Below are 22,772 nucleotides of genomic sequence, written 5' to 3'. Positions count from 1 at the left end.
CTTTCAAATCAGGCGTCAGTGGCCGGACACGCCCTCTTTTGAAGAAAAAATTCTGTTCTAAACTAGAACTGTTCTACCTGACTAGAACTGCAGAAAAAAAAAATGTGGAGAATTGCGATTTCTAAAATAGTCCGTTCTCCACCAGTTGCTCCTAAAAATCAGGCGCGAATCATGTGGAAACTTGGGCCCATAGAAACAAGTGCATATTTTTTAGGATAGTAATATAAAAACAATATTGTGCACAGGTAAAAACATTTCAGTGAAACTAGTAAAAACAGATGACTTTACTTAGTTCCCAGAGCAATTCATAGCCTGCTGATTATTACTGCTTAGCATCCAGCCAATAATGCAACAACTAAGCTAAGTAAGCAACATGAGATAGTCTCAAACAGCTAACTGAAGTGATGTAACCTTATGACAGTACAATTAACGATATCCCACATCCAAGAAATTGAAAAAAATCAACCTTGAGGCTGAATAGATTATTTTATGCAGCACTCAGTACTCAGATGCCGCTGATCAATAACAATGTTTTCAAAGGAAAGGCACCAGGATTGGTTTGACGATTAGTGTTTTGATAGCCATTGTTCAAGAAAAGCACGGACCATAACATTTCTCAGTCGGAAGTAGAGACCACATGTGAATAGGGTAGCATAGTGGTTATGTTACTGGACTAGTAAAGCAGAGGCCCGGATTAATGATCTAGAGACGCGAGCTGGGGAATTTAAATTCAGTTAACTAAATAAACCTGGAATAAAAAAGCTAGTATCAGTAATGGTGGTAATTATCGTAATTATCGTAAAAACCCATCTGGTTTACCAATATCCTTTACGGAAGGAAATCTTCCGTCCTTACCTGGTCTACCCTATATGTGACTCGAGACTCACAGCAATGTGGTTGACTCTTAACTACCCTCTGAAATGGCCTAGCAAGCCACTCAGTTGTACAAAACCACTACAAACCAATAAGAAGAATACAGCTGGACAGCTCACCCGGCATTGACCTAGGTACCGGCTTCAGACATGACAACGGCACACCCAGCCCAGTCGACCCTGCAAAGTCCTCCTCACTAACATCTGGGGACGTACCAGAATTAGAGAACTGTTCCACAGACTAGTCAAGCACTCAAAAACTCTCAAAATTATACCTTTCAGCCAATGTCCCAGACGCCTCCATCATCATCCCTAGGTATGTCCTGTCCAACCGGCAGGACAGACCCACCAAAGGTGGCAGTACAGTGGTATACAGTTGGGAGAGAGTGGCCCTGGGAGCCCCTCAACATTGACTCCAGACCCGATTAAGTCCAACGGCTTCAGGTCAAGCATGGGCAAGGAAAACGCCTGCTGATTACCATCTACTGCCCTTCCTCAACTGATGAATCAGTACTCCATGTTGAACACTACTTGGAAGAAGCACTGAGGATAGCAAGGTCACAGACTGTACTCTGGTTGGGGGACATCAAGAGTGGCTTGCTAGTACCACCACTGACCAAGCTGGCTGAGTCCTGATGGACGTAGCTGCGTCAGGTGATGAGAGAACACAAGGGAGAAACCTACTTGACCTCGTGCTCACCAATCTATCCATCACAGATGCATCTGTCCATGACAGCACTGGTCTGATTGATCACTCCACAGTGTTTCTGGAGACGGAGTGCTGTCTTCACACTAAAGACACCTTCCATTGTGTTATATAGCAGTACCACCGTGCTAAATGGGATAGATTCTGAACAGATCGAGCAGTTCAAAACTGGGCATGCATGAGGCACCATGGGCCATCAGCAGCAGCAGAATTGTATTCCACCACAATCTTAACCTCGTGGCCTGGCATAAGCCTCACTTTATCATTACCACCAACCCAGGGGACCAACCCTGGTTCAATGAGGAGTGCAAAAGAGCATGCCTGGAGCAGCACCAGGCATACCCAAAAATGAGGTACCACCATGTTTGAATGCATGCTAAACAGCAGAAGCAGCATGCTATATAGACTGAGCTAATCGATCCCACAACCAATGGATCCGATCAAAGCTCTGCAGGTTCTGCCATATCCAGTCGTGAATGGTGATGGATAATTAAGCAACTAATAGGAGGAGGTGGCTCCATGGACATCCCCATCCTCAGTGATGGCAGAGCCGAGTATTTGAGTGCAAAAGACGATGCTGCAGTATTCGCAACCATCTTCAGCCGATCTCAATTTGATGGTCAAGAACTCATGTCACAAAGACTTACACAGAACACCGACCTGAGCGGCAGCACCGGCATAAAGGGAGCTAAGCGGCGATTCAAAAAAAAAACAATGTCACAGGATAGCTGGTAACTGATTGGTTGGTAAAGGTCACACCGTTTTTTTGTTCGCTTCAAGTTAGGGGCTGGGGTTAAATAGCTGGTTAGTGATAAAGCAAAAGCTTGGTGAACCATTAATACTATATTAACTGTTAATACTATGTTAAATTAGTAACTGTTGATACTAAATTATATAACTTGAATTAAGATACATCACAGTCTTAAGTTGGTACCAATATGGACCACAAATAAAGAAAGGCATGACAGGGCAGCTCAGTCCTGTCGAATACACATCCTGTGTCATGTGGGAAATCCGGGACGCTTCCTGTGTCCTGGACAACCACGTGTGCAGGAGGTGTCGTTAGCTGGAGGTGTCGTTAGCTGGAGGAGCTCACGCTCCGGGATTTGGAACTTGAGCAGCAGCTGCGGTGCATCAATGAGGCTGAGAGCATCGTGGAGAGCACGTTTCACGAGATGGTCAATCCGCAGCTACGGAGTGCACAAGCAGAAAGGGAATGGGTGATTGCTAGACACAAAAGGAGAGCCAGGAAGGTAGTGTATTGTAGGATGCCCGAGTGCATCTCGCTCTCCAACTAGTACTCAGTTCGGAGTACTGATGAGGGTGATGCTTCCTCTGGGGAGTACAGCCAGAGCCAGGTCTGCGGCACCACGGGTAGCTCAGCTGTACAGGTGGGGACAAAGAGTGGGAGAGAAATAGTGGTCGGTGATTCGATAGTTAGGGGAGAAGATAGACGTTTCTGTGGCCGCAGATGTAACTCCAGGATGTTATGTTGCCTCCCTGGTGCCAAGGTCAAGCATGTCACTGAGTAGCTGCAGAATATTCTCAGAAGGGAGGGCGAACAGCCAGAGGTCATGGTCCATATTGGTACCAATGACAGATAGAAAGAGGAATCAGGTCCTGCATGCAGATTTTAGGGTGCTAGGAAAAATATTAAAAAGCAGGACCTCAAAGGTAGTAATCTCCGGATTACTCCCGGTGCTACACGCAAGTGAGTATAGAAATAGGACGATAGAGCAGATGAATGCATGGCTGGAGAGATGGTGCAGGAGGGAGGGGTTCAGATTCCTGGGGCATTGGGATCAGTTCTGGGGGAGGTGGGATCTGAACAGGGCGAATGGGTTGCACTGCAACAGGGCCGGAAGCAATATCCTCGCGGGGAGGTTTGCTAGTACTGTTGGGGAGAATTTAAATTAATTTGGTAGGGGAATGGGCACCAGGATGCAACATTAGAAAGGGGAAATAAAGTGCTCAAAGGATTGGGAGAGGCAGAGAGCATTAAGGTAAGAAATAGTAAGGTATTAGGTGCTGTCCAACTAACAAGAAAATATAGGATGGTCTAAGATGGGTTTACAGTGCATATGTAAATGCACAAAGCATAGTAAACAAGGTAAGTGAGCTGCAGGCACAAATAGCCATACGGAAATATGATGTTGTGGCAATAACTGATACCTGGCTCAAAAAAGGGCAGGATTGGGTATTAAATATTCCTGGTTGTAAGATGTTTAGGAAAGATAAGGAAGATAGGGAAGAAATACAGGAGGTGGTGTGGCAGTATTGGTTAAAGAGAATGTTCTAATGTTCCAGTTCTGGAGGAGCGGGGGGGTGTCCTGGAGGAATCGGGGATGTGCTGGAGCGGTCAAGGACAGAATCTATATGGCTAGAGTTAACAAATAATACAGGTGCCATTACACTACTAGTGTAATGTAGGAAAGATATAGAGGAGTAAATCAGCAGAGAAATTACAGAGAAGTGCAAGAACTATAAAGTAGCAGTAATGGGGGACTTCAACTAACCTAACATAGGGCCCAAGTTTTGGATGTCCTCCCAGAACGCCGCACTCCAAGAGGCCCGCCTATTTTTTGAATTAAAAAAGCACCTAAAACTTACCTCGCGATTCTCCGAGTCCAGCAGGCCTGTTTCACAGTCAACGCAGCGCAACACAAGCATAGAAACATAGAAAATAGGTGCAGGAGTAGGCCATTCGGCCCTTCGAGCCTGCACCACCATTCAATAAGATCATGGCTGATCATTCCCTCAGTACCCCTTTCCTGCTTTCTCTCCATACCCCTTGATCCCTTTAGCCATAAGGGCCATATCTAACTCCCTCTTGAATATATCCAATGAACTGGCATCAACAATTCTCTGCGGCAGAGAATTCCACAGGTTTACAACTCTGAGTGAAGAAGTTTCTCCTCATCTCAGTCCTAAATGGCCTACCCCTTATCCTAAGACTGTGTCCCCTGGCTCTGGACTTCCCCATCATCGGGAACATTCTTCCCGCCTCTAACCTGTCCAGCCCCGTCAGAATCTTATAAGTTTCTATGAGATCCCCTCTCATCCTTCTAAACTACAGTGTATAAAGGCCCAGTTGATCCAGTCTCTCCTCATATGTCAGTCCCGCTATCCTGGGAATCAGTCTGGTGAACCTTCGCTGCACTCCCTCAATAGCAAGAACGTCCTTCCTCAGATAAGGAGACCAAAACTGAACACAATATTCCAGGTGAGGCCTCACCAAGGCCCTGTACAACTGCAGTAAGACCTCCCTGCTCCTATACTCAAATCCCCTAGCTATGAAGGCCAACATACCATTTGCCTTCTTCACCGCCTGCTGTACCTGCATGCCAACTTTCAATGACTGATGAACCATGACACCCAGGTCTCATTGCACCTCCCCCTTTCCTAATCTGCCGCCATTCAGATAATATTCTGCCTTCGTGTTTTTGCCCCCAAAGTGGATAACCTCACATTTATCCACATTATACTGCATCTGCCATGCATTGGCCCACTCACCTAACCTGGCCAAGTCACCCTGCAGCCTTTTAGCGTCCTCCTCACAGCTCATACCGCCACCAGTTTAGTGTCATCTGCAAACTTGGAGATATTACACTCAATTCCTTAATCTAAATCATTAATATATAATTGTAAAGAGCTGGGGCCCTGTGGCACTCCACTAGTCATTCTGAAAAGGACCTGTTTATCCCGACTCTCTGCTTCCTGTCTGCCAACCAGTTCTCTATCCACGTCAGTACATTACACCCAATACCATGTGCTTTGATTTTGCACACCAATCTCTTGTGTGGGACCTTGTCAAAAGCCATTTGAAAGTCCAAATACACCACATCCACTGGTTCTCCCTTGTCCACTCTACTAATTACATCCTCAAAAAATTCCAGAAGATTTGTCAAGCATGATTTCCCTTTCATAAATCCATGCTGACTTGGACCAATCCTGTCACTGCTTTCCAAATGCGCTGCTATTTCATCTTTAATAATTGATTCCAACATTTTCCCCACTACTGATGTCAGGCTAACCGGTCTATAATTACTCGTTTTCTCTCTCCCTCCTTTTTTAAACAGTGGTGTTACATTAGCTGCCCTCCAGTTCATAGGAATTGATCCAGAATCGATAGACTGTTGGAAAATGATCACCAAATGCATCCACTATTTCTATGGCCAGTTCCTTAAGTACTCAGGCCCCAAGGATTTATCGGGCTTCAATCCCATCAATTTCCCTAACACAATTTCCCACTTTATAAGGATATCCTTCAGTTCTTCCTTCTCACTAGACCCTTGGTCCCCTATTATTTCCGGAAGGTTATTTGTGTCTTCCTTCGTGAAAACAGAACCAAAGTATTTGTTTAACTGGTCCGCATTTCTTTGTTCCCCATTACAAATTCACCTCAATCTGACTGCAAGGAACCTACGTTTATTTTCACTAATCTTTTTCTCTTCACGTATCTATAGAAGCTTTTGCAGTCAGTTTTTATGTTCCCAGCAAGCTTCCTATCATACTCTATTTACCCCTCCTAATTAAACCCTTTGACCTCCTCTGCTGTATTACAAAATTCTCCCAGTTCTTAGATTTTCTGCCTTTTCCTGCCAATTTATATGCCTCTTCCTTGGATTTAACACTATCCTTAATTTCCCTTGTTAGCCATGGTTGAGCCACCTTCCCCGTTTTATTTTTACTCGAGACCAGGATGTACAATTGTTGAAGTTCATCCATGTGATCTTTAAATGTTTGCCATTGCCTATCCACCGTCAACCCTTTAAGTATCACTCGCCAGTCTATTCTAGTCAATTCACGTCTCATACCATCGAAGTTACCTTTCCCCAAGTTCAGGACCTTAGTCACTGAATTAACTGTGTCACTCTCCATCTTAATAAAGAATTCTACCATATTGCCACTCTTTCCCAAGTGGCCTCGCATAACAAGATTGTTAATTAGTCCTTTCTAATTATACATCACCCAGTCTAGGATGGCCAGCCCTCTAGTTAATTCCTCGACACAATGGTCTAGAAAACCATCCCTAATACACTCCAGGAAATCCTCCTCCATCGCATTGCTACCAGTTTGGTTAGCCCAGTCAATATGTAGATTAATGTCGCCCATGATAACTGCTGTACCTTTATTGCACGCATCCCTAATTTCTTGTTTGATGCTGTCCCCATCCTCATTACGCCCGTTTGGTGGTCTGTACACAACTTCCACTAGCGTTTTCTGCCCTTTGGTATTCGGTAGCTCCACCCATACAGATTCCACATCATCCAAGCTAATGTCCTTCCTTACTATTGCATTAATTTTCTCTTTAACCAGCAACGCCACCCCACCTCCTTTTCCTTTCTGTCTATCCTTCCTAAATGTTGAATACCCCTGGATGTTGAGTTCCCAGCCTTGGGCACCCTGGAGCCATGTCTCCGTGATGCCAATTACATCATATCCGTTAACTGCTATCGATGCAGTTAATTCGTCCACCTTATTCCGAATACTTCTCGTATTGAGGCAAAGAGCCTTCAGGCTTGTCTTTTTAACACGCTTTGCCACTTTAGGATTTTGCTGTAATGTGGCCCTTTTTGCTTTTTGCCTTGGGTTTCTCTGCCCTCCACTTTTACTTTTCTTCTTTCTATCTTGCTTTTGCCACCATTCTACTTCCTTCTGTCTCCCTGCATCGGTTCCCATCCCCCTGCCATATTAGTTTAACCCCTCCCAGCTGGGGGCAGAGCTACAGCCCTGCGCCAAAAAGAGTGCCGGCAGCTGCGAGTGTGCGCAGTAGCTCCTGGCCCTCCCAGCGCATCCTGTCTCCAGGCGACCCTATCCCTGGTCGAAGGGACCTCGCCCCTATCCCGGGCTGAGTGCCCTTACCTACTCGACGGCGGGGCCCGCCCGACCAGCAGCTCTTCGGGGGCGCGTCCCGCTCGAACTCCTCCTCAGTGGCGGGGCCCGCCCGAGCAGCACCTTGCCGGCGGCGGGGCCCGCCCGACCAGCTCTTCAGCAGGCTGTTGGAGGGCTCCCGGTGCTGCAGTAGGTGAGTAGAAACTTTTAATTTTTTTAGATTGATTGATTGATTTATTGATTGATTTATTTATCATTTATTTTTGATGATGGTTCTTTATTGATAAAAGTGAAGCGTTTAATGCTTTGTAAAATCCCCTCAACTACCCCCGCCCCTCCATCTCTTGCTACCTGCGCCCAATTTATAAAGTGTAGGCAAGGTTTTTCTGAGCCTACAAAAATCGACACTTACTCCATTCTAAGTTAGTTTGGAGTAACTTTTCGCTGCCTAAACTTGAAAAACAGGCGTCAGTGGCTGGTAACGCCCCCTTTTGAAAAAAAAAAACTGTATTAAAACAAAACTATTCTAACTAACTAGAACTGAAGCAAACTAAATGCCGAGAATTGCGATTTCTAAGATACTCCATACTAAACTAGTTGATCCAAAAAAATAGGAGCAACTCGAGCTGAAACGTGGGCCCATAGACTGGGATCGTAATAGTGTAAAGGGCAGAGAAAGAGAAGAATTTCTGAAGTGTGTTCAGGAGAACTTTATTGATCCAAGTTCTTTCCGGCGAGGGAGGAAGCATTGCTGGATCTGGTTCTGGGGAATGAGGTAGGTCAACTGGAGCAAGTGTCAGTAGGTGAACATTTAGGGAACAGTGATCATAGTATCATAAGGTTTAGATTAGCTATGGAAAAGGACAGGTAGCAATCTAGAGTAAAAATGTTTAACTGGGGGATGAGAACGGATCTGGCCCGGGTAAACTGGAATCAAAGATTGCCAAGCAACCTGTAGTGGAACAATGGGTTGTCTTTAAAGAGGAAATAGTTTGGGTACAGTCGAGGTACATTCCCACAAGGGGGAAAGGTAGGGCAACTAAACTCAGAGCTCCCTGGATGATGAAACAGATAGAGAATATAATGAAGCAGAAAAAGAGCACATCTAACAGATGTCAGGTTTCAAATACATCTGAGAATTAGGCTATATATAGAAAGGTCGGAGAAGAACTGATAAAGAAAATAAGAGGGGCATGGAGAGGGTATGAGACTAGAATGGCAGCCAACATAAAAGGAAATCCAAAAGTCTTCTATAGGCATATAAATAGTAAAAGGGTAGTAAGGGGTGGGGCAGATTAGGGACCAAAAAGGAGACCTATGCATGGAGGCAGAGGGTATGGCTGAGGTACTAAATGAGAACTTTGCATCTGTCTTCACCAAGGAAGAGGATAATGCCATAGACATAGTGAAGGAGGAGGTAGTGGAGACACTGGATAGGATAAAAATTGATAAGAGGTACAGAAAGGTTGGCTGTACTTAAAGTAGATAAATCACCAGGAGCAGATGCGATGCATTCTAGAATGCTGAAGAAATTGAGGGTGGAAATTGTGGAGGTACTGGCCATAATATTCCAAACCTCGATAGATATAGGGGTGGGTAGTGCCAGAGGACTGCAGAATTACAAATGTTACACCATTGTTCGAAAAGAGTGTAAAGATAAACCCAGCAACTACAGGCCAGTCAGTTTAACCTCGGTAATGGGGAAGCTTTTAGAAACAGTAATCAGGGACAAAACATTACCTTAGATAGGGATGGATTAATTAAGGAAAGCCAGCACGGATTTGTTAAAGACAAATCTTGTTTAACCAAATTGATCAAGTTTTTTAATTGGGTAACAGAGAGGGTTGATGAGGGTAATGCGGTTGACGTAGTATACATAGATTTCCAAAAGGCGTTTGATAAAAAGTGCCACATATTAGGCTTGCCAGAAAAATTGAAGCCCATGTAATAAAAGGGACAGTGGCAGCATGGATACGAAATTGGCTAAGTGACAGGAAACAGAGAGTTGTGGTGAACAGTTGTTTTCCGGACTGGAGGAAGGTACACAGTTGTGTTCCCCAGAGGTCGGGTCTAGGACCACTGCTTTTCTTGATATACATTAATGACTTGAACGTGGGTGTACAGGGCACAATTTCAAAATGTGCAGATGACACAAAACTTGGAAGTATAGTGAACAGTGAGGAGGAGAGTGATAGACTTCAGGAAGTCATAGACAGGCTGGTGAAATGGATGGTCACGTGGCAGATGAAATTTAACTCAGAAAAGTGCGAAGTGGTGCATTTTGGTCGAAAGAATGAGGGGACTTATAAACTAAATGGTACAATCCTAAAGGGGGTGCACAACAGAGAGACCTGGGTGTATGTGTGCATAAATCATTGAAGGTGGCAGGGCAGGTTGAGAAAGCAGTTTAAAAGGCTTATGGGATCCTTGGCTTCATAAATTGAAGTATGAGAGTACAAAAGTGTGGAAATTATGATGAACCTGTATAAACTATTGTTGCAGCACCAACTGGAGTATTACGTCCAATTCTGGACACCACACTTTAGGAAGGATGTAAAGGCCTGAGAGAAGGTGCAAAAAAGATTTACAAGAATGATTCCAGGAATGAGGGACTTCAGTTTTGTTGATAGACAAGAAAATTAATAGTCTGAAATCCTAAATCCTCGACCGAATCCGTGCCGTATTTCGGGTTTTGCCGTATTTCGAACCTCACAGCTCAAAAACCGGCACGGACTCAGTCCCGAGGATTCCGGACGTTGTACCTGTATCACCAATTACGCACAGGATAAGGTGACAGAGCGATCTTTGTACTACAGAAAGGATCAACAAGGTGATCAAGGTGAAGAATGTAAAAGATCCTGGTCCTGATTGAATATCAACAGAGATCTATATAAGTTGGTCCTGAGCCACTCACTAAGTTCCATTCACTCTTTTGGTTAATCTGCAGAGTTGGTGTAATCCTTCAGTATCTTAAAGATGCAACCAATTTTTCCATAGAAGTTTATCATATACAAATGTGAAGGAACAAGGAAAAGCATGGTAACTATCACAATTCCCCTGTATCCACTGTCAGGACAATTCTGCTCAGGGTGCTCCTCAATCACCTTTTCACCAATGTTGCATACAGAGTAATTCTGGAAATTCAGGGCCCAAGTTTCGGCCTCAGTTGCTCCTGATTTTTTGGAGCAACTGGTGTAGAATGGAGTATCAAATTCTCGGCATTTATTTTGCTCCAGTTCTAGTCAGTTAGAACAGTTTCACTTTGGAACAGAATTTCTTTTTCAAAAGGGGGCCTGTACGGCCATTTATGCCTGTTTTCAAAGTTTCGGCAGTGAAAACTTACTCCAAACTAACTTAGAATGGAGTAAGTGAAGATTTTTGTACGCTCGAAAAAACCTTTGTCTACACTTCAGAAAATCAGGCGTAGGTTACAAATCAGGTGTAGGGAATGGGGGGGGGGGCGGTTTAAAGGGAAGTTTACAAACATTAAACACTTCAGTTTTACAAATAAAGAGCCATCATCAATAATAAATGATAAAAACATCAATAAATCAACCAATAAATCAATCAAAAAAAATTAATAAGAAATACATTTTTTTAAATCAATAAATAAAACATTTTTTACGTGCCGACTGCAGCACCGGGAACCCTCCAACAGCGTGCTGGGATGCCCCCCCCCCCCAGCGTGTCTCTGTCAGTGGCTCTATCTCTCTGTCTGTCTGTGTGCGTCTCTCACTCTCTGTCTGTCAGTGTCTGTGTTTCCGACAGCGAGGGGAGGGGGAGGAGGGGGGTAGAGGGAGAGCGGGGAGGGCAGGGGGAGGGAGGCAGAGGGGGAGGGAAGGGGGAGGGGGGGAGAGAAGGGGGGAGGAGAAGGGGAAAGGGAGGGAGGGGAAGGGGGAGAAGGAGGAGGAGGAGAAGGGGAAGGGGGGAGGAGGAGAAGGAGAAGGGGGGGAGGAGAAGGGGAAGGGGGGGAGGAGAGGAGAAGGGGAAAGGGTGGGAAGAGGAGAAGGGGAAAGGAGAAGGGGGGAAAGGAGGAGGAGGGGAAAAGGAGAAGGGGGAGGGAGGCTGAACGGGCCGGGCCCGGCCGGACCCAAGACTTCGGGCAGGGCCCATCCCCAGCACCAGATTTACAGGTAGGTGGCGTGGGTCGGGTCGGGAGTGCGGGTCGGGTCAGGGAGAGTGCGGGTTGGGGTCGAGAGGTCGGGTCGGGTCGGGTCGGTGGGGGGGGGGGGGGTGAGGTTGGGTAAGGAGGGAGCGCGGTTCAGGTCGGGGGGGACAGAGGGAGGTCGGGTCGGGTCGGTTCCTGTCGGGGGTGGGGGGAGGGAGGGCAGGTTGGGTCGGGTCCGGGTTGGGGGGGGGGGGGTCGGTTCGGTTTGGGTCGGGAGAGGGAGGTCAGGTCGGGTGAGGGGGAGCGCGGGCCGGGTCCAGTCCGGGGGCGGGGAGGGGGGGAAGCGGGAGTCGAGTCGGGTCGGGAGGAAGCAGGAGCTGGGCGTGGGAGGCAGCCTTATGCACGCAGGCCCAGTGAGGCCATTCGGCCAGGACTAGAGGCTGCGTGCTTCGGGCTCCTCCCACACAGTTTTGGGCGCCTGGAGGTACTGCACATGCGTGCCCACTGTAGCGAGCATGTGCAGAGGTCCCGGCACTGTTTTCAGCGCAGGGACCTGGCTCCGCCCCCTACAGCTCGTGCTGCGCTGTGCCCGGCTCCAGAGGACCTGCAGGGAGCTGGAGAATCTGTAAGTTTTTTTTAGGCGTACCTTGTGGCGCGAAAAACGGGCGCCCAGGTCGGGGCTGCGCCGTTCTAGGCGCGGCCAGAAACTTGGGCCCTCAGAGTGAACAAGTAGGCTTATTTCTCTTGCCCTGCTGTTCCTCATCATATAAAAACACGTAAGAATTAGGTGCAGGAGTAGGTCATATGGCCCTTCGTACCTGCTCCGCCATTCAAAATCTAACTGATCTTCGACCTCAACTCCACTTTCTTGCCTAATGCCCATATCCCTCCATTCCCCTTGAGTCAAAAAAAATCTATCTATCTCAGTTTTGAATATGCTCAATGACTTATCATCCATAGCCCTTTCCAAGGATTTCCACCCCTCTGAATGAAGAAATTCATCATCATCGCCGTCTTAAATGACCGACCCTTTATCCTGAGATTATGCCCCCTAGTTCAAGACTCTCGAGCCAGCGGAAACAAGCATGCAGCATCTACCCTGTCAATCCCTCCTAGAATCTTATATATTCCAATGATATCACCTTTCATTCTTCTAAACTCCGGAGAGTATAGGCCCAATCTACTTAATTTCTCCTCATAGGACAACCCTGTCATTCCAGGAATCAATCTAGGGAAGCTTCGTTACACTGTCTCCAAGGCAAATATTGTCCTTCCTCAGATAAGGAGATAAAAACTGTGAACAGTACTCCAGGTATGGTCTCACCAGAGCCCTGTATAATTATAGCAAGACTTCCTTATTCTTACACTCCAACCCCCTTGCAATAAAGGCCAACATGCCATTTGCCTTCCTATTTGCTTGCTGTACCTGCATGTTTACCCTCTGTGTTTCCTGTACAAGGACACCTAAATCTCTCTGAACACTAACATTTAATAGTTTCTCAACACCTAAGAAATATTAGTTTTTTTCTATTCTTCCTACCAAAGTGACTAACGTCACATTTCCCCACATTATACTCTATCTGACAGCTTATTGTCCATTCACTTAACCTGTCTCTATCCCTTTGCAGGCTCTTTATGTCCTCCTCACGGCTTACTTTCCCATCTAGCTTTGTATCATCAGCAAAGTTGGACACACTGCACTCGTTCCTTTCATCTAAGCCATTAATATAGACTGTAACTAGCTGATGCTGAGCACGGATCCTTGCGGAACCCCACTAGTCACAGCCTGGCAAACAGGAAAATGACTCATTTATCCTGTTTGCTGTCCATTAACGAATGCTCTAATATTACCTCAAGCCGCATATCTTGCGTAGCAACCTTTTATGTGGCACCTTATAGAATGTCTTTTGGAAATCCTTATATACTACATCCACTGGTTCACCTTTACATACTCTGCTAGTTACATTCTCAAAAAACTCAAATAAATTTGTTAAACATGAATTTCCTTTCATAAATCCGTGATAACTCTGCCTAATCATATTATGATTTTCTAAGTGCCCTGTTACTAATTTCTCAATAATGGATTCAGCAGATTCCTGACGACTGATATCAGGCTAAATGGCTGGTAGTTCCCTGTTCTCTCTCTCAGGCGTGTTCCCATGCGCCTGTTGCCCTTGTCCTTCTAGGTGGTAGAGGTCGTGGGTTTGCGAGGTGCTGCCGAAGAAGCCTTGGCAAGTTGCTGCAGTGCATCTTGTAGATGGTACACACTGCAGCCACAGTATGCCGGTGGTGGAGGGAGTAAATGTTTAAGATGGTGGATAGGGTGCCAATCAAGTGGGCTGCTTTGTCCTGGATGGTATCGAGCTTCTTGAGTGTTGTTGGAGCTGCACTCATCCAGGTAAGTGGAGAGTATTCCATCACACTCCTGACTGGTGTCTTGTAGACGTGGAAATGCTTTTAGGAGTCAGGAGGTGAGACACCCTCCGACCTGCTCTTGTTGCCACAGTATTTATGTGGCTGGTCCAGTTAAGTTTCTGGTCAATGGTGACCCTCAGGATGTTAATGGTGGCGGATTCAGTGATGGTAATGCCATTGAATGCCAAGGTGGTTAGACTCTCACTTGTTGGAGAGTGTCATTGCCTTGGACTTGTGTGGTGCGAATGTTACTTGCCACTTATCAGTCCAAGTCTAAATGTCGCCCAGGTCCTGCTACATGCGGGCATGGACTGCTTCATTATCTGAGGAGTTGCGAACAGCACTGAACACTGTGCAGTCATCAGCGAACATCCCCACTTCTGACCTTATGATGGAGGGATTATCATTAATGAAGCAGCTGAAGATGCTTGAGCCTAGGATCGTGCCCTGAGGAACTCCTGCAGTAATGTCTTGGGCTGTGATGATTGGCCTCCAACCACCGCAACCATCTTCCTTTGCGTTAGGTATGACTCCAGCCAGTGAAGAGTTTTCCCCGATTCCCATTCACTCCAGTTTTACTAGGGCTCCTTAATGCCACACTTGGTCAAATGCTGCCTTGATGTCAAGGGCAGTCACTCTCACCTCACCTCTGGAATTCAGCTCTTTTGTCCATGTTTGGACCAAGGATGTAATGAGGTCTGGAGCCAAGTGATCCTGGCAGAACCCAAACTGACAATTGGTGAGCAAATGCCGCTTAGTAACACTGTCAACGACACCTTCCTTAACTTTGCTGATGATTGAGAGTAGACTTAGGGGTAGTAATTAGCCGGATTGGATTGTCCTGCTTTTTGTGGACAGGACATACCTAAGCAGTTTTCCACATTGTTGGATAGATGCCAGTGTTGTAACTATACTGGAACAGCTTGGATAGAGACACGGCTGGTTTTAGAGCACAAGTATTCAGCAAAACAGCCAGGATTTGGCGGGGCCCATAGCCTTTGCTGTAACCAGTGTGCTCAGCCATTTCTTGATATCACTTGGAGTGAATCGAATTGGGTTTCTGTGATAGTGGGGACCTCAGGAGGTGGCCGACATGGATCATCCACTCGGCACTTCTGGCTGAAGATGGTTGCAAACACTTCAGCCTTGTCTTTTGCACTCACGTGCAGGGCTCCGCCATCATTGAGGATGGGATATTCATGGAGCCTCCTCCTCCTGTTAGTTGTATAATGGTCCACCACCATTCACGCCTGGCTATGACAGGACTGCAGAACTTCCACTGCTTAGCATGCATGTAGTCCTGTGTTGCAGTTTCCCCAGGTTGGCACCTCATTTTTAGGTATGCCTGGTGCTCTGGCATGTTCTTCCACATTCCTATTGAACCAGGGTTGGTCCCCTGGCTTGATGGTAATGGTAGAGTGAGTGATATGCCAGGTCATGAGGTTACAGATTGTGTAGTTCTGCTGCTGGTGGCCCACAGCACCTCATGGATGCCCAGTTTTGTGCTGGTAGATCTATCTGAATCTATCTCATTTAACACGATGAAGGGTGTTCTCAGTGTGAAGACGGGACTTCGTCTCCACAATGACTATTAGTTGTATAATAGTTAGTTGTTTAACTGCTACCAATGCTGTCATGGACAGATGCATCTATGACAGGTGGATAGATTGGTGAAGGACGAGGTCTAATGAGAGGAAAGAAAAATAAATTAATTTGTATGGATTCACAACAAGTCAAACCTCATCACCAGCGAGACGCATACAGAAATTGGTAGGATCCATGAAGTTGAATTTGGTAATTGTTAGAATATTTTTAAATGGTCAAAGTATCCCAGCATGCTTTGGATAGCATTTTTAGCTCTCTAGCTAATGTATGACCAAAGACATTTTGGAAAGTAGACAAAGAATAATAAACACCCAGGTCAAGAAAGGGCCCATCCTGATAAGAGACTAGTTGCCAAGACACCATATACCACAGTAAAGGCTAAAGATTGCCCTACACACTTATAATACAATGAACAAAGCTTGTAGAACAGAGTTGGAACCCCAAAAGATTAGAAGCGGGATAAACACCTAAATATGTGGCCTCAGCAAACATGCACCACATACTATGTTGGACGTAAGCACAGCCCAAGGTAGCTGATAGTATAAGAATAGAACCTGTCCCCCGGCCCGCTCCCTCACCCCTCTTTCCCTCAACTCCCCCCCCCCTCTTTTCCTCAACTCCCCCCCTCCCCCCCAAGAGCAGAGCATTCTAGGGGTGGGCAGGAGCCTGGAAGGCAGGAGCTGGTCACTCCAGGCCTGAGGAACCAGGATGTGTTGTTCTCTTGGGGATCGGAGCACTTTCAGGGTCAGTCAGAAGACACAACAATGCAGGCCGCCTAGTGAGCCGAAAGTGATCACTCCAGGCCTGTGAACCAGTTTGTATTATTTGCATATCATCTTGTCATTTAATCTAATATTGTAGAACAGTTATATATACTGTTATTAGTCAATGTAAATAAAGATTGTTGATGATAAAACTACTCGAGCTAGAAGCTGAGTGGAGTTAGCGTCGCTGGACTAATAACCCTTTGTTGCAACAGTTACTACGGGAAAATCCACTAACAGCGATCCATTTATATTTTCATGGCGAGTGGCACAAAATATCCTGAAGGTGAGAAAATTGAAGTTTTCAAATTGGTATGGCCGGAGCCTTTGGTACCATGCTAAAATACTTTGGTACCATCCTAAGACAAAACAAAACTAAGATAGCTACAAATAATGATGCAATTTTAAATTTCATAATAGAAAGAATTAAATTGTATTTCTTACACCTATAAGCAGAGGTATTAAATATAATAAATGCTCATAGTATCATCATTAAACTGTTCACAAGTTTTCATACAATTCACATTTAAAATTTAGCGTTTACACTCAACCTATTAATCTAATCGGGTGTCATTATTTTATAAAGGTGACACCCTTGTAAAACTGTTCGCCTCTGTCATTTGAGAACAGTGATAGAATAGTCGCTGCATTTTCAAAGGAAATTTTTGAAAATATATGTTAACAGGTTGAAAGCAAAGGCAAGTCCCCACATACAAGAGGACAAAACATTGTGTTTTAAGCTTATGAAGCTAATCTTGTGAATATAGTCTGGCTTCTTATATAATAATCATACTAATTAAGAGAGTTTACAGCACTGAGAAAAGCTGAGGTCACCTAGCAATTAGTAGTTTATTGTGCTATGAAGATGTTCACATAAAATTCCTTCAAGATACAATGGATCATTGTTCCTTTTTTTTTAAATACCATTTTCTCATCCTTAATTCCAGGGTGAACAAAAAGCAGAGTATTTATGAAAACACTATGCACAAGTTGCTACTGAAAACAATTTTTTATAAATGAAGGAGAACACAGCTTATAATGAATTGTACAGGTCTTTGTCACAAGAACGAACATGCAGTATTACATTTATACAATGTAACGCGTCCTACTTAATTTCAATTTTCAATTTATCTTTGCAGTCTTGGTCTAGTATTTATTTATTTTTTTCTCTTGCATAGTACACATCACCACGAAGCAGTGTTCTCAGACACTGACACACTATACAGGTAATAAGCATACGATAGTCACCATATGGCAGGGGTGCTTTGCTTCTGAAAGCGACACCACAATAAAGCTTATTAAATTGTCAAGGCTGCGCTTACAGCTAATGCTAGTTGCCATTGAGCTTCACTCTTTTCTCAAATATATGGTGGCCTGAGGTGAAGTACCTCCAAGTAAGGTTGTTATCTCATGTAAATTGAATAAAAACAGCAATTCACATGCATAAGATGGTCACATGGTTTTATTGGCACATGCATACAATATGCACAAATATTTCTACTTGGAAATGATGTTTTCCATCCCACTCTCTATGTATGTCTCCTGACACCAATGCACAATTTCACAGCTCAGAAGTGAGGCAAATAATCTTGTTCCAGATTACCCTGTAACCAACTGCAAAAAAATGGATGACGGTAGCCCAGGCTCATTCACTAACTGATTTGCTGCCGATCGCTAGGGAGAAGTGTCTGACTTCCACTCATGGCTTCCTTCACGTAACTGAGATCATACACCTGCCATTAGGCCATTCTGCTTTACACTTCAATAATTAATGTGTAATCCTTAATTTTCTCATTTTATTCATGATAGTAATTTGGAATGATTATTGCTGGATGGAAGGTGCCACATAACATCTTTGGGTTCCCTTGCACCAGACATTTATTTACACGGCAATGTAATATTTATTAATTAAACTGAAAAAGCATCACAAACCACTCAACAGCTGTTATGAAAGCACATTCATTTTAATCTTCCTGAAGATTTCCATGCTGAAATGCCGTTTTGCTACTGTTTCAGTAAGCTTCTCAATATACACATACAAACACTGTCCTTTCTAAAAATGGATCGCTGAAAACTGCAGAGTACTTTTCTACAAACCCCTCTTTGTACAAATTCATCATTACTTCTATGCTGTTTTTAATAAACCCAAAATGTTATTGGCCTTTTTTATCTACCTGCAGTCAAAGAATTATATATATGATCCCATCTCTGCTTGCCATGAGGCACGACAAAAACTTAAAAAAAAATGTATGCATTCAACGGGATGTAGGCATCGCTGACAAGGCCACTATTTATTGTCCATACCTAATTACCCTTGAGAAGGTGGTGGTGAACCGCCTTCTTGACAACTGCAATCCGCTGCAAGTAGAGTATTCCATCACACTCCTGACTTGTGCTTTGTAGATGGTGGAAAAGCTTTTTGGAGTCAAAAGGTCACAGAATAAAGGAAGAAAAAGATCTGTAATATATATGTATATACCACCTTTTGTGACCTCAAAACATCCCAATGTGAATACCCAGCCTCTGACGTGCTCTTGTAGCCACAGTATTTATCGGGCTGATCCAATTAGGTTTCTGGTCAACGGTAACCACCCCTCAGGATGTTGCTGGTGGTGGATTTGGCAATGGTAATCCCACTGAACGTCAACGGGAGGTGGTTAGACTCTCTCTTGTTGAAGATGATCATTGCCTGGTACTTGTGTCGTGTGAATGCCCAAGCCTGGATGTTGTACAGGTCTTACAGCATTAGGGTACGGAGTGTTTAATTATCTGAGGAATTGTGAACGGAACTGAACACTATGCAATCATCAGCGCACATCCCCTCTTCTGACTTTATGATGGAAGGAAGGTCATTGATGAAGCACCGGAAGATAGTTGGGCCTAGAACAGTGCCCTGAGGAACTCCTGCAGCGATGTCCTGGGGCTGAGATGACTGGCCTCCAATAATCACAACCGTCTTCCTTTATGCTCGTTATGACTCCAGCCAGTGAAGAGTTTTCCTCGATTCCCATTGACTTCAATTTTACTAGCACTTCTTGGTGCCACACTCTGTCAAATGCTGCCTTGATTATCAAAGGCAGTCACTCTCACCTCACCTCTGGAATTCAGCTCTTTTGTCCATGTTTGGAGCAAGGTTGTAATGAGGTCTGGAGCTGGTAGAACCCAAACTGAGCGTCGGTGAAAAGGTTATTGGTAAATGCTGCTTGATAGCACTGTCGACGACACCTTCCATCACTTTGCTGATGATTGAGAGTAGGCTGATGAGGCGTAATTGCCTCGATTAGATTTGTCCTGCTTTTTATGGACAGGACATACCTGGGTAATGTTTCACTTTGTTGGTTAGATGCCAGTGTTGTAAGCTGTATAGAACAGCTTTGCCAGACACTTGGCTAGTTCTAGATACAGGTCTTTAACACTACAGCCAAAATGTTGTTGGGGCCTATAGCCTTTACTGTATCCAGTTCGCTCATCCATTTCTTGCTATCATGTGGAGTGAATCAAATTGGCTTAAGACTGGCATTTGTGATAGTGGGAACCTCAGGAGGAGGCCGAGATGGATCATCTGGCTGAAGATGGTTGTGAATGCTGCAGCATTGTCTCTTGCACTCAAATGCTGGGCTCCGCCATCGCTGAGAATAGGGATGGGGATGTCCATGGATTCACTTTCTCCCGTTAGTTGCTTAATTATTCAACACCATTCACAACTGGGTGTGGCAGAACCTGCAGAGCTTTGATCAGATCTGTTGGTTGTGGGATCTATTAACTCTGTCTGCAGTATGCTGCTTCCGCTGCTTAGCTTGGACGTAGTCCTGTGCTGTAGCTTCAAACAGGTCGACGCCTTATTTTTAGGTACACCTGGTGCTGCTCCTGGCATGCTCTTCTACACTCCTCATTGAACTATGATTGGTTCCCTGGTTTGATGGCAATGGTAGAGTGAGGGATATGACTGGCCATGAGGTTACAGATTGTGGAGGCATATAATTCTGCTGCTGCTGATGGCCCATGGCGTCTCATGGATGCCCAATTTTGAACTGCTAGATCTGTTCAGAATCTATCCCTTTAACATGGTGGTAGTGCGATATAACTTTGTCTCCACAAGGACTGTGTGGTGGTCAATCCTACCAATACCGTCATGTACAGATGCATCTGTGACAGGTAGATTGGTGAAAACAGGACCTGGGGGTACTTGTGCATGAAACACAAAAGGATAATATACAGGTACAACAAGTGATCAGGAAGGCCAATGGTATCTTGGCCTTTATTGCAAAGGGGATGGAGTATAAAAGCAGGGAAGTCTTGCTGCAGCTATATAAGTTATTGGGGAAGCCACACCTGGAATACTGCGTGCAGTTTTGGTTTCCATATTTACGAAAGGATATACTTGCTTTGGAGGCAGTTCAGAGAAGGTTCACTAGGTTGATTCCGGGAATGACGGGGTTGACTTATGAGGAAAGGTTAAGTAGGTTGGGCCTCTACTCATTGGAATTTAGAAAAATGAGAGATGATCTTATCGAAACGTATAAGATTATGAGGGGGCTTGACAAAGTGGATGCAGGGAGGATGTTTCCACTGATGGGGGAGACTAGAACTAGAAGGCATGATCGTAGAATAAGGGGCCACCCAGTTAAAATAGAGATGAGGAGAAATTTCTTCTCTCAGAGGGTTGTAAATCTGTGGAATTCACTGTCTCAGAGAGCTGAGGAAGCTGGGTCATTGAATAAATTTAAGACAAAAATAGACAGTTTCTTAAGCGATCAGGAGATAAGAGGTTATGGGGAGCGGGCAGTGAAGTGGAGCCGAGTCCATGATCAGATCAGCCATGATTTTATTGAATGGTGGAGCAGGCTCGAGGGGCCGTATAGCCTACTCCTGTTCCTATTTCTTATGCTCTTGAGGTCAAGTTCTTTTATTCCTTGAGTTGGTTCTCTCACCACCTCCGCACAAGCTCAGACTTGCAACTATGTCCTTCAGGACTCGGCCAGGCCAGTTCGGTCAGAAGTGGTGCTATCGAGCCACTCTTGGTGATGGACACTGAAGTGCCCCACGCACATTCTTCATCCTTGCTGCCCTCAGTGCTTCTCCAAAGTGGTGTTGAACATGGCGGAGTACTGATTCATCAATCAGCTGAAGGAAAGCAGGAGGTGATAATCAACAGGTTTCCTTGTCCATATTTGACCTGATGCCATGACTTCATGTGGCCCAGAGTCTATGTTGAGAACACCCAGGGCCACTCCCTCCTGAAGGTATACCAATGTACCGCCACTCTAGTGGGTCTGTCTGGCCGGTGGGAAAGAAAATACCTGCAGATGGTGATGGAAGCTTATAGTGTGAAAGAGGATGTAGTCACATGGATAGATTGATGGATGGAGACAGAAAGCAGAGAGTAGGGCTAAATTAATGTTTTTGGATTGACAGGATGCTATTTTATGTACCTCAGATGAGAAAAGGATAACAGGCCCACATGCATTTTTGCTGGACTCCTCCCATGAACCTATCCTTCCTCCCCCCGATCTCCTGGGAGATGCAAAAACAAGATTTGAAACCAATATGGGAATCCTCTGTCAAAAATGGTTCCCCAAATCTCCAGGGCTATTAGGCAAACCCCAGGAGGCTCCAAATTCATTACATAGAATCTTACCTACTGTCAGCCACGATTATGTAATTTTCCAAAAATTTAGCTCACATCTTGAACGACTGCAAGGCGTCAGTCCTCATTATCATCTTTGAAATCCTGTTCCGCAGGGCGATCACCTTCTAAGAAAAGTAAAACTTCCAAACACCCAACCTAACTTAAATTGGTAGCAGTACTGGTGTGCCTTAAGAATCTGTGCTGGGACCTCTTGTGTTCTCTATTGATGTAAACAATTTGGACACAAGTACAGGAGAAGTTATATCAGTTTCTAATGATAACAAATAAGGGGACTGCGAGAAAGGATGCAAGAAATTGCTTTCTAGACATTTACTGTAGTGAGCAGATGCAGTTTAATGTAGAAAAATGTGAAGTAGTATAGTTCAAGAAATAGGTGAAAGCAAGTATACCCCCAACAGGAAGACTCTTACAGAGTGAAGAAACAGAGAGATATGGGAGTGCAGATATACAGATCCCCAATCGTGGTAGAAAAAGTGATAAAAAGACAAAAGGTATTTTGACCTTCATACAGAATTTGTTGATTATCTAATGTCAAATTTGTACAAGAGATTGGTTAGGTCCACAGTTGGAATATTGTGTGCCGTTTTGGATACCCCACTACAGGAAGTATATTAGAGCCAAGGAAAGGATAGGATTATTTCAGTAGGAGGAAGTTGGAAGAAATTTTTGCCAAATAGCAGGTTATTACAATGTGGAACAATTTACCCAAGTGACTATTATGGTAGAGTCAATAAGGTAATTTAAAAGCAAATTGAATAAGTTTTGAAAATAATGTAAAATAATATGGGGAAAGGGCAGGAAACTCGACAGATAGCTG

General features: G+C 44.7%; 1 protein-coding gene across 1 annotated transcript in view; it reads right to left on the bottom strand.

Annotated features, from left to right (window-relative positions):
• Positions 1 to 22,772, bottom strand: part of rapgef2b (Rap guanine nucleotide exchange factor 2b) — a 710,204-nt gene that overhangs the window by 162,439 nt on the left and 524,993 nt on the right. The gene's annotated exons all lie outside the window — the stretch shown is intronic.

The sequence above is a fragment of the Pristiophorus japonicus genome, chromosome 2 (assembly GCF_044704955.1).
Source record: "Pristiophorus japonicus isolate sPriJap1 chromosome 2, sPriJap1.hap1, whole genome shotgun sequence".
In the NCBI taxonomy this organism is placed as follows: domain Eukaryota; kingdom Metazoa; phylum Chordata; class Chondrichthyes; family Pristiophoridae; genus Pristiophorus; species Pristiophorus japonicus.
The sequence above is the reverse complement of the archived record's forward strand: the minus strand, read 5'-3'. Positions and strand labels throughout refer to the sequence as shown.